The 9426-nt window shown below is 43.9% G+C and overlaps 1 long non-coding RNA gene across 1 annotated transcript; it reads right to left on the bottom strand.

Annotated features, from left to right (window-relative positions):
* Positions 1-1031: 1031 nt before the first annotated feature.
* LOC136181108 (uncharacterized) lies at positions 1032-4717 on the bottom strand. Its single transcript, XR_010667533.1, has 4 exons — positions 3178-4717; positions 1770-1877; positions 1541-1590; positions 1032-1189 (listed from the first exon to the last, which is right to left on the bottom strand). It is a non-coding gene; the product is annotated as an uncharacterized lncRNA (long non-coding RNA).
* Positions 4718-9426: the final 4709 nt, after the last annotated feature.

The raw sequence follows: 9426 nt of genomic DNA, 5'->3' as shown, positions 1-9426 counted from the left end.
CAGAGCTGAAGTGTAAGTTAAAATCATCTGTTAAAAGTTATATATCCTGTGATTTTTATTTAAGTTTCATAAGAGGATTGTCAAAACAAGCTATTTTTAACAACACAGTCTTCTAAAAATAAAAAATCACACTGACTCATACACCAGCTAAATGTTAAATAGAAAGGTGATGTTTTCTTTACCATTTTACAGTCAACTGAACCTAAAAATGACTAATTTCAACCTTCATCTTCACACCTGTTACAGTGGTCAGGCTGGGGTCACATAGTTTGAAGGAACCTCCTCCTTTTTTCACCTGTGCTTGGACTAAGAGCTGTGCCCGATGCCCTGCTCATCCACTGTGGTAGAAATGACCTTACACCAGCAGCTCTCCCAGATGAAGAGTCCTCTCTGCCATCAACCAGAGAAGCTGATCGACGTCTGAAGAAGGTGGACAGAGTCTGGTGCTTTGTGACAGTGAACAGTCATCCTCAGATAAGACACAGAGATCCTGGTCAATATTTAATTTATTTTTCTTAACATGATGTTGCCCTGTGTTTGAAAGGCCAGATGCTGGAGGGTTGTGCTGGATTTTCTTTTCCATCATATTTTAACAGTCAAACAATCATCCAGGATCTCTATACTTTTTGATTTTTGTTGGGATTTCTTTGTTAAATTATTTTTTATACTTTCTCCTATGTCCCAGCAATTTGACCTGATGGTCTCCCTTACTTATTTTCCACATGGTTAATGAAGCCAGGGGTTGTTTATTGAAGGTTTTTTTTTCATAAAATGTTTAAATAAACTTTTTTTAAATCTGAATTGACTGTCTCTGATTAACTGGAGCACTACAACATGTTGGTCACAGTAAAATAATTTAGCAGTTAAGTTTATAGCTCACATTTGAAAAGGCCTTGAACTGACATTGATTTCTTCTTGACCAACAACAGCAAAGCTAACAGACGAGCTCAGCTGGTCTCGTCTGAGATAAATGGCCTTCAAACTTATTTAATATTAAACATTTAAAGCCAATAAGCATAGCAAGATACGTATGAGATTCCATTTCAATTTATTCAATCACAGACTTGTCAAACAGTCTGGCATTTTGTGCTGCTGTTTTCAAGAGTTAATAACTGAAGAGAAGAAGACAGGAAACGCTCAGGGGACGAGTCCTCCATGTTGTTGATGGATCTGAATCTGAGAGCATCTTCTGTAATAAATAAAAACAATCACAGAGTTAAACGTAAAGTATAATGAATTTTACTGTGATGTTTATGCCTCAGACCTGAAATCAGATCTGTCCTCAGGTTCTGCTAAGCTTCAGGTTCTAAAGTTTGTTTTTATGACAGGAGAACTATTTATGAGGAAAAACAAAATATAAAAGACATGATGAATCCAATAATATGATCAGCTTTCTGAATTTATGTTTTAAGACAAAAGTGTTCCTGCCACTTTCTATTGAAGATTATTTTAAACTGTTATCACATGGGCCAGCCTGATAAATTAAACTAATGTTAAACATTCTCATAATCAGACAGCCAATTTGTGTGCTGAACCTCACCGGAGCTGGAATCAGAGTCTAGATTGCTGTTTCCTTTGGGCATTGATTTCCTTGAAGACAGAAAGAAGAACAATTTAAACATGAACTTCTTGCAGAACCATAGAGGTTGTTAAAATCTTCTGCTAGTCTTCCTTACATTTTAGGAAGGATTATAAATTGTTACGAAAATTACTTTGATGCCGATAGCGGTTACAGTAACACGGTCCAATCATATGAGAGATCATTTTACCTTTGAGTCCTATGTGAAGGCGTTCTCTTCAGAATCAGCACTGCAAAGACAAGATGATGGCTTCCACCTTCACAACCTGCTGCTTCAGTCTGGCTGCTTCATGGTCACCTACAGGAACACCACAGAAATGCAAAAGTACTTCACTTTATTTATCAGAGGATGTACTGTATGCAAAGTAAAACAAAATTAGCTGTAATTCCTCAAAAATATTTGAGACTGCTTTGTTATTTGAGAGCACAGATTGTTTCTTTTCCCTTCTCTCTGTTTGCCTGTACATGACCTTTTAGTGCTGTAAAAGATGCTACAGTAAATCCTGGACCAGCTGTGCGGATGGTGTGACTGTGTGGTAAAGCTTTGTTAAAGTTGTCACGCACATACTCCTATGCCTTTGGAGAGTAAAAGTGCAGTGTGGTGGCGAACTGCTTATAAAATATAAAATAGTATTTTATTGGTGAGGTGCCCCAATCAAAGCGTCCTACAGAGTAGCAGCAGCGGGCTTTAGAGGGAGGAGACGAGCGCATTATGGAGAGGAGCGCACCGGAGGGCGCAAGCTGGGGGAGAGACGCACAACCTGAGAAAAAGGAAATCCCTGTTTAAAATATAATGTTGGTGAAAAGAGGGAAATAGGACGACATAAATGTCAATGTTGAAATTCTTTTGAATACAGAGGCTGTGAATGTTCTTGCTAACCACAAGGCAACAATAGCCTGTAGTTTAATCATGGTGTTTCTCTTCGTTAACGATTATTGAAGCGAAATAAAAAATAAATGCATGACATTTAAAACATATTAACATGTGTGGGGAAAAACGCGATCTTTATGTCTTCTTTGTTTTTGCCTATGTCTCCTCCTAACTTCAATAACAGCAGCATGTTGTGTGTAACACTGGTCTCCTGCATTAACACCTTCCTTTCAAAGGTGTTAAATACAGACACAGTCACAATCACCGCAATGTTTGTCAGGTTTTGTAAATTTGTAGAACAATTTCTCTATGAGTGTCATTAAATTTACAATATGATCAACTTGTGACTGTTGAATTGGTAGTGTGTGGAAGACAATGCAGAACATTTATCATATATTATTAATATTTAAGCAGCATGATGCTCGGTTAATATTAACCGTTACCCGACCCGTTTTAACTAAAACCGCCACTCCTCTCGCCCTCGACGAACCATTAGAACAAAAAATATGGCCCACAAAGTCTTTTTTTTTTTATTTGTTTTTTTATGTCTTCCACCAGGGAATCATCCCACCTGGTCTCCTGCAAGCACAAAATGTCATTTTGCAGGGAAAAAAATGGAATGTCTCTTCTCTTTGTTTCGCAGTCCGTTAGTGTTAATAGAAAAAAAGTTTAAGGCCATTATCATAAAAGTTAAAAAAAAAAAAAAAAACGGATTTACAGGGGTTACCTTCCAGTCATTATTTGTCCTTCCTTTTCCGTTGACCAAGATTCAGTCTTTTTTGCGCACTCGCCAGTTCACCAACATCCATTTCACTGTCCGTCTCATTTGGACTGGTGCTTTTAACCGTGTTGTTTGACACGATTTTTCTCCCTCCCGCCTGTCCAAATACCCTCTCAGCTCACACTCTAACACCCGCTCTCCTCCATTTCTCCTTCGCTGTTCTCGTCTTCTCTGGTCTCCTCCCTGCTTTCTCCGGTTTCCTCCTTCTCCTCCTCCGCCTCGTCCTTGTACACCTCCTCCTCCGCCTCGTTCCTGTTCTCCTCTTCGTTTTTGCACTCACTTTTTTTTTTTTTTGCAACAGTTCGTGCATTTTGTGAGGTTTGCGCTGCACTCTCGCGCAAAGTGTCCCTGCACCCCACATTTGTGACACAAACTCCGGGCACTCTCGCAGGATGTGTCCCGGCTGAATGCACATCCTGCAAACTTTCTGTTGTCGATCATGTATTACTCTGAAAAATTCGCCCCCCATCACTGTGTTGAACTTCGTGGAGTAAGGGAGTGACTGCACCTGGTCATTAAATCTAACCCGGACAAACCTCGTTCCGTCAGCTATCGTTGTTCCTGGCCACATTCTTCTTTTTATCGGTGATGTCGGGTTCACTCCCCATCCCGTCAGCTTCCAAACTATTTCGTCGTCCGTGACATAAGCCGGTAGGTTTAAAAAAGACACCACCAGCTCATCATTGTTGAGTTCTCTCGCCACAACTCTGGTCTCCCCGATCTTTAATCCGTCCAGCAGCCTTTCCTTTCCTTTAATGTTGCTCACCGTTACCTCCAATTTTCCGGGTCCCAAGGTTCTGCAAGCCAGCAGGCCCCCACAGATCACTTTTATATTGTTCATTACCTGGTTTAGAGACACCTTGTCCCCCACCATTTCAATGTTCAGTGTTAGTTTTTTTTTCGAAAGCCACTTTTGCCTCTCCTTTCGCCACACTCTCTCCACCTCTCACATTCTCCGCACCAATCAGTCTCTGATCAGCCGCAGCCGGAGCAATCAGCCCGCCGCTCCTCTCTCTTCCTCTCTCCCCGTCCTCCATACCATTCCCTGTTTCATTTGCCGTGTTCATCCGTCCTTTTTGTCCGTCGTCCTTCTCATTATCGTTTAATCCATTTCGTTGTTTCAATGCCGTGTTTGTCTGTCCTCTTTGTTGTCCGTTATCTTTTCCTTTTTCCTTCTCTCCAATCCGTGGTCCTGTCATCGTTGTATTCCGTCCCTAACGGTCAGTGACTGCTGGGGGACATTCACTCACAATCTGAGGTCTTTAAACAAAACTAAGGCAAATACAAAAACAAAATCCAAATCTCCTACTCTCCTCTCGCACGTCTGCTTTCCTCCGACTCCACACTGTCTCTGCCAACAAAAGGGGCGTGTTCAGGGTGGTATGGCCGTAAGCGATTATTGTGTGCAGAAAGGGGCCTTTTAAAGATCTCATGCCCTCGGCCATAATTTGCTCCCCCACATTATTGATTCTGGCTGAATTTTTGGACATGTGAATATGTCTCTATATGATAAAAAAAATGAAAAAGCTTACAGCACCTGGTATTCCCAGGCGGTCTCCCATCCAAGAACTAACCAGGCCCGACCCTGCTTAGCTTCTGAGATCGGACGAGATCAGATTTTTTATTATCAAAAATACAATATATTTTCCACAATACATGTTTCACACAATTTTTACAATCCCTTCAGTCACATGTTCTTTTCCATCGACAACATCCCCATTCATAATGTACCCCATCAGGATTCTTAATTTTAAATCCTCTCAAATCATACATCACATCATTTAAAAATGCAAAACCCAAATCCATTATTAAACCAGAATTGTCAAATAAAGCCCCCATACTCCCCCCTTTAAACACACCAAATATATATATAGCAATAAAGGAAGCACATGAAATCTAAAGTCTTTCCAAAAAACAAGAAACAAACAGAGAAAAACAGTCCCACCACAAAACTCTCAACACTCCTCCTTCATTCCCACCATCCACCCTCATCCACCAGAGTCACTCTATCCCTTTTCCCTCCCCAACCCCAACATCTTCCCTGCCCGCTGTCTCCCTCTTGTGGTAGCAGCCATCACTCTCCCTCCTTTCCATCCACACATTAAACAATTCCATTCACACAATGCAGTTAATCGAAAATCCCAACATCATTGAAATCGCATGCCGCCCTCACTCCTACTTTCCTCCGTCCCATCAGTGCCACTCATGCACTGCGTTCATATATTTTCCACTTACATGTTGTTCTGCTTCTCCTGTGCTTTCCCTATCCCTAATCCACATTCACCCTCATCACCTCCCTGTCATCCACCTGAATTATTTTGTGTCCTACAAGAAACCACTTCCCAAACTCCTCCCAGCCCAAGTGCTTCTGCACCAGGTAAACTGTCCTGTGAAGTACAGACCGAAATACATTCCACGCATCCACGCAAGCTCCTTCCATTCCTTCGCCGTACTCACCACTATCTCCCACTCTGCTGCTACTAACTTCTTTAACCTCTTGTGTAATGCATCCACCCGATCACACTCGCAAAAGAGTCAAAAAAGCTTCAATTCCGCACACGTCACACTCCCTTGCAGCGTCCCTGTTAAACTGGTGCACCACAACGTTGGTGAAGATTTTATTATGCCTCAATTTAAAGTCGAGGTTCTCACAGTCAACGTTGTTGTGCCTAAGGTTGAGATTCCTCCAGATGTTTTTGGGGTTGATCTCCGGAAACTGCCTGACCCCCATCTCCTCTGCCGCTGGTTTTTTCGTAACTTTCCTACACAGTGCCCAGTAAACTGACCTCACCGAGGAGTCGGACAGGTGACAGCCCTCCTCCCTTCTCCCTACATACAGGTCAGGTACTGCTGTCTTCCCTGCCCGTACAGTTTCATTACAAATCATGCTCACCCAGGGTGCCGGTAGCCCAGCCTTAATGGCCTCACACCAGTTGTCTACCGTTACCCGACTGACCTCTTCTCCCGCCTCCGTTATTGAGTCGTACACGGCCCTGTTAGGCAGGAACCGGGCACAACCTCGTACATGAGGTCTTTGACCTGTCTTATACCTACCTGCATCATCAATCTATTATAAAACATCTTACCGTCTTTAGTTATCTGCGGATTTAAAAATAGCGGCTGGTTGGCTTCTTGCTTTATGCCTTGGCATTCAAAAACCAGGTGCCCCCGCAGATCGGACCATGCCAGCAGTACCTCCTGATAGAACCGGGGTAACCCCTCTCCCTCCCCAGATAAAATCAATGATGGCCGCGTTCGGTCCAAAGCCCCGAGGACGTAGACAAACTTGGACAACAGCAGGCTGTTAACCACAATGACCTTACCTCTGATTCTGAGCTCCCTCTGCTTCCAGAATTGCAAACACTGTTTCATTTTATATAACCCTCCCGCTGTCCTCCGCTTCCCGGCCCGCCACCGGTCCAGCAATGTGAAAAAGGAAAGAATAAGAATATACGAAACAACAATAAAAAATATATATTAGAAAGGTAATAAATTGAAAGTGTATTTCTCCAAACACCGAGAAATACCGAGCCCACCGCCGTCCCCCCCCCCTCTACCCGACCCACTCTACCCGCGGCCGCAGGAACCATGGCAGCGCATTTCACAGACACGTTTGTCGACGACATGTTACGCAGTCACTGCTTCTCGGATACCAAAGAGGAAGAGGACACGGAGGGGGACACAGAGGAGGACACGGAGGAGGACACGGAGGGGGACACGGAGGAGGACACGGAGGGGGACACGGAGGAGGACACGGAGGAGGACACGGATGAGGATGAGGATGAGGGGGAGGACATGGACATGGACATGGACAGGGATATGGATATGGATATGGATGAGGGAGAGGAGGATGAGGTGGAGGAGGAGGAGGAGGAGCAGGACGAAGAAGGAGATGAAGAAGGAGACGAAGAAGGAGAACCCCCTCGACAGAGTTTCCCGTCGAAAAACGACAAAATCACATGGTCGTCAGCCCCTTACGACGAGAAACAACGGCAGGCCCCCATGCCCGTGGCCATCCCCACCCCGGGACCCACGGGCCACGCAGCCTCAACATCGTCTCCTCGTTCCTGCTGTTCGTCACACCGGAGATAATAGAAGATTGTGCTGGAGATGACGAACCTCGCGGGGGTTCGACGTCACGGAGAAGAAGAAGAAGGCGGCGGCTGCGCACGGGCCAGGGCTGCAACGGCGGGGGAAACAAGAAGAACAAGAACATGAACGTGAACATGACCGTGAGCAGCGACAGCGACAGCGACAGCGACAAGTCAAAGACAAAGTCCAAGAAGAAGACGACAACAAAGTCCAAGAACAAGAAGACGACAACAAAGTCCAAGAAGAAGAAGAAGACAACAAAGTCCAAGAAGAAAAAGAAAAAGAAAAAGATGAAGAAGATGAGTGAGGCTGAACTCCGCGCATACCTGGGACTGCTGATCCTGGCGGGCATGTACAGGTCTCGCGGCGAGGCCGCGGCCAGCCTGTGGGACGCGGAGAGCGGAAGGCCCATCTTCCGCACCACCATACCCCGTTTCACGTGCTCTCGCAACTGCTGCGATTCGACAACCCGCGGACAAGACCGGCGAGACGTGCAGCGGACAGACAGGTGGGGAACTTATGGGCGGCGCGGCTGCCCCTCCTGTACAACCCGGGGGGCGAGGTGACGGTGGACGAGCAACTGGTTCCGAGGTGCGCGAGGATCGCGCACCTCGCTGTGTTGTCGTTGTGTTGTTTTGTTGTGTCTCTGTGTTGTTGTGTCTTTGTGTTGTTTGGTTGTTGTGTCTCTGTGTTTTTGTGTTGTTGTGTTGTCTGGTTGTTGTGTCTCTGTGTTTTTGTGTTGTTGTGTTGTCTGGTTGTTGTGTCTCTGTGTCTTTGTGTTGTTTGGTTGTTGTGTGTCTGTGTCTTTGTGTTGTTGTGTTGTTTGGTTGTTGTGTCATTGTGTTGTTGTGTTGTTTTGTTGTGTCTCTGTGTTGTTGTGTTGTTGTTGTGTCTCTGTGTTGTTGTGTTGTTGTTGTGTATCTGTGTTGTTTTTTGTGTCTTTGAGTTGTTGTGTCTTTGTGTTGTTGTGTTGTTTGGTTGTTGTGTCTCTGTGTCGTTCTCTTCTTTTGTTGTGTCTTTGTGTAGTTGTGTCGTTTGGTTGTTGTCTCTCTGTGTCATTGTGTTGTTTAGTTTTGTCTTTGTGTTGTTGTGTTATTGTGTCTTTGTGTCTCTGTGTCTTTGTGTTGTGGTGTCTTTGTGTCTCTGTGTCTTTGTGTTGTTGTGTCTCTGTGTTGTTGTGTCTTTGTGTTGTTGTGTTGTTGTTGTTGTGTCTCTGTGTTGTTTTGTTGTTGTGTCTCTGTCGTTGTGTTGTGTTGTTGTGTCTTTGTGTTGTGTCTCTGTGTTGTTGTGTTGTTGTGTCTTTGTGTTGCTGTATCTTTGTGTCGTTGTGTTACTGTGATGTTGTTGTGTCTCTGTGTCATTATGTTGTTTTGTTGTGTCTTTGTATTGTTTTGTTGTTGTGTCTTTGTGTTGTTGTGTTGTTTGGTTGTTTTGTCTCTGTGTCGTTGTGTTGTGTTGTTTTGTTGTGTTGTTTTGTCTTTGTGTTGTTGTGTTGTTTGGTTGTTGTGTCTCTGTCGTTGTGTTGTTTTGTTATGTCTTTGTGTTTTTTTTTGTGTTTTGTTGTTGTGTCTTTGTGTTGTCTCTCTGTGTTGTTGTGCTTTTGTGTTGCTGTGTCTTTGTGTCGTTGTGTTACTGTGATGTTGCTGTGTCTTTGTGTTCTTTTGTTGTGTCTTTGTGTTGTTGTGTTTTTGTGTCTTTGTGTTGTTGTGTCTTTTTGTCTCTGTGTTGTTGTGTTGTTGTTGTGTCTTTGTGTTGTGTCTCTGTGTTGTTGTGTCTCTGTGTTGTTGTGTCTTTTTGTTGTTTGGTTGTTGTGTCTCTGTGTCGTTGTGTTGTTTCATTTTGTCTTTGTGTTGTAGTGTTGTTGTGTCTCTGTGTCGTTGTGTTGTTTTGTTGTGTTGTTTTGTCTCTGTGTTGTTGTGTTGTTTGGTTGTTGTGTCTCTGTGTCGTTGTGTTGTTTTGTTGTGTCTCTGTGTTGCTGTGTCTTTTTGTTGTGTGGTTGTTGTGTCTCTGTGTCTTTGTGTTGTTGTGTTGTTTGGTTGTTGTGTCTCTGTGTCTTTGTGTTGTTGTGTTGTTTGGTTGTTGTGTCTTTGTGTTGTTGTGTTG

Source organism: Labrus bergylta, chromosome 12 (genome assembly GCF_963930695.1).
Source record: "Labrus bergylta chromosome 12, fLabBer1.1, whole genome shotgun sequence".
Taxonomy (NCBI): domain Eukaryota; kingdom Metazoa; phylum Chordata; class Actinopteri; order Labriformes; family Labridae; genus Labrus; species Labrus bergylta.
The sequence above is the reverse complement of the archived record's forward strand: the minus strand, read 5'-3'. Positions and strand labels throughout refer to the sequence as shown.